Raw genomic sequence first — 3,326 nt, 5'->3', positions numbered from 1 at the left:
GCTGCTCTGCCCGTTCTTTACACTCCCTCTTTCCCGTCTGGTCCCGGCTCTCTCCTTGGGAGCCTTGTTGCAAAATCCTGTCCTGTCACGTGCTCCCTGGCTTCCGGGCCGCCTGGGTCTGTCTGATGCCTGATAAGAGTGTAGAGGCCCTACAGGATTTCCTCACCTGTAATTTTTATATGCTGTCATATTTTAGTCAGTTTCCCTCCTTACTCTTGTTTTTTCTCAGTCACTTTTTTATCTCTATTACAGCATCAGCAATAGAATTCCCAAAAGCAAGGTCAGACAGCAAGGAATAAAAGTGACTTAACCATGAGATGCATGAAGCTCTGTGGGCTCAATGGTGCCGCTGTCTTCCCGGTGGACCGCGGAGGGGCTTGCCGGAAGTGGTGGGAGGAAGAGCAGCTGTGTCTGTTAGACCTGAGCATCGCGCTGGAGGTGCTTGGGGAGACGCACTCCTCTCCCTCTGGGGTTTGCTTTGGGTCAGTGAGCCTCAGGAAGCGGATTTTTTCCTTCTAATTGGAAGTTTCATTATCTGTGCTATACAGGTTAGGGATATCCTTTTCTCTGTCCCCACCTCTTGAAGGTGCAGCACAGATGACCTTAGGTTGAGGTCCTGGATCTTGGTCCCAAAGACCCAGTCAGTGTTCCTGACGGGCGGTGGGCAGAGCCCTGGGGACCTTGCTTCTCCCTCAGCCCTATCCCATTCCCCAGCGCCCTTGGCAGCCTCAGGCCTGGGGTCTAAGGTTCTGCACCTCCCTCGCCTCTTCTCAGCGCTGACCTGGGCTGCAGCCACAGCTGGGGTGTCCTGCAGTCTCGGGAACCCAGTTCGAGGCCCCGCTGTGTGGGCAGTCCTCCAGCCAACTTGGGCCAGTGTCTGGCACTGGTGGGGGCGGCATCCTATGATAAGGGTAGAAGGTCCTGTTCTCATCTGGGAAGGTGTCCGTTTGTCTTGCTCAGAGTAGGCCCTTCCAGGTTTTCCTACTTTCTTTAGAGTGCGGGCAACAAGGGGGAGCCAGAATCCTGGGTTGGTCATTCAGACTGAGCCTTTTCTAAGCTTTCTCATGAAAAAGAAACAGTAGGAACTCCTCTCCACACAGTGGCCCTGCTCTTCAGCTTGTGAGACTTTGACCAGACGTGTTTAGTATTAAAAGCACGTATTTACCTGAGAAGACAGCCCTGCAGGGCAGAGGTCACGCTTAGCTCTCACATCTCTTCACCTGGAATCCCCGGACATTGAACAGGCTGTGTCACTGGGGGGCAGAACCCCATCCTGTCTCAGGCCCAGGAGCGGCTGACGCGTCTCATGGGAACGGGTTCAGAGGCCCGGGGAGCAGCCGTCTTCACTGGGTGGGTTCACAGGATGAATCTGCAGAGGCCGCCCGCTCCTGCCTTCCCAGGGGGAGGTTGAGGGTGTGAGGGAGGGAAGTGGACACAGTGCCTTGGGCGGGTCTGTCCTGCTGCTTCGGCTCGTCCCTCCCGCAGGACGGGTGGCGGTGCGGTCAGCAGGATGTGGTCCTGGAAGACTTGTCTGTCTCCCCAGATCCAAGAGGACGAGGGGAAGCTCAGCCGAGCCTACACTTGGAGAGCATGCCTGAGGGCCGCTGTGTTCCTGCTTTTTATTTCCTTACCTGTCAGGTGGTGACAGTCTCAATCTACAGAAGCGTTAGAGGTCAGAGCTCCACCAGGTCAAAGCTCTGCATGCAACCGAGAGGAATAAACGCTGAGCCTTGGGTAGGAAAGACACAATTTGGCCAAGTTTGTCATCCTTAGCTGTGTTGGCTTTGTTGGGGGAAAAAGGCGGTTGGGGATGGCCAGGCCCTGCGCTGCTTAGCCTCCTGGCCCTTTGGTTTTTGCATGCACTGTTTTGCTGTACTGGCCAGTTTTCCATTAAACTAGGTGAGAATTCTTGGATTCTGTTTGAAATGAAACACTGCCAGGCTTGGTTCCACCTCTTTTCTCCGGTGGCAACCTGAGCCTTTCATCATGGCCAAGAGGTGACGGCCTGTGGGGCAGCGCACCCATCCGCCCTCACTGGCCCGGACCCTCGCCGGTCTTTCCTCCCACAGCTGAGGCAATGGTTCCCCCGACCCCCCCGGAGAGGACGCCGGCTCCAGGGCAGGACCTGCTCTCTGTCGTCGCTGTGGGGATGCTGATCTTCCCCACACTTGGCATCAATTACACACAAAAGCTAGTTGATCACAGGATTCTAAACAGCACGCGGCCATCTACAGCTTTGAGAAGCTTGGAACCTTCAGAGGTCTTAGGAAAATGTCCAAAGATAGCAAAAATATGTGTGTGTTCTTTTTTTAGTGTTTTGGAAGACACTTGTTGCTACAGAGGAGATGGAAACCAGATTTAGCTATAAAATTGATTGATGTTCCAAAGCAAAGAGATAAATTGGAAACTGTCTCCATCCTGACACCACCAACTGGAAGAAGGAGCCCGGCCTGTGGTTCTGTGAGATGCTGGGAACCCTCTGCGTGGGCGCGAGATCACAAGTGGCCAGCATGGCCTCTCACTGCCCAGGGCTGCCCTCCCTGTAAGCACCATAGAAGCTCTGCGAATGTTCTCCAGCCGCACTGTTAGCTGGTACAAGCTAAAATATAACCTCAGCTGATGAATACTGATGGAACACTTGTGGAAAACTTTTATCTGACCATCTGAAGCCGCTAAGGGACTGTGGTCTGCGTTACGGTTTGGTTTTGTTTTTGTTTTCAGGGCAGGATCCTGGCAGCAGTTCGAGACCCTGGGGCCCTGGGGCTGAGCCCTGCAGGGCTTCGAGGCGGCGTCACTGCTTTCCTGCCTCTGCCACGGCCACTGTCGTCATTGTCATTGTGTTGGGAAGGGGAGCCTTGCTTCTCTGTGGTCCCCGTTTTCAGCAGCTGGTTTCGTTCACCTCCATTAGCTGTACCCTTCAACCACGTGTCCTCACGCTCAGTCTGCAGTTGAATGACCCCTTGGAAAAGAACCACGGCCTTTCAGTTAGGCTGGACTTTTCCCAGGGACCTTCTGGCAGGAGGAAGTGCAGTTACAACGGGCAGGTAACTGGTCCCTGAAAGCTAGTGATGGTTGGGAGCTCTCACTCACCTTGGAATGGAAGAGGGGTGGGGGTCGTCCCCTGGAAGCCGGGGGCATCTGGTTCTCTGACATGCAGAGGCCTTAGTACCTAGTAGGCAGGCCCTTGACAAATAAATTTCCTTCCCTTTGCTCCCCCATGGATGGAGCTGGCATTAGAACACCATGCTTGGCGACGTCCCTGGTGGTCCAGTGGCTAAGACTCCTCTCTCCCAGTGTAGGAGGCCCAGGTTCAATCCCTGGTTAGG

Source organism: Bubalus bubalis, chromosome 3 (genome assembly GCF_019923935.1).
Source record: "Bubalus bubalis isolate 160015118507 breed Murrah chromosome 3, NDDB_SH_1, whole genome shotgun sequence".
Taxonomy (NCBI): domain Eukaryota; kingdom Metazoa; phylum Chordata; class Mammalia; order Artiodactyla; family Bovidae; genus Bubalus; species Bubalus bubalis.
The sequence above is the reverse complement of the archived record's forward strand: the minus strand, read 5'-3'. Positions refer to the sequence as shown.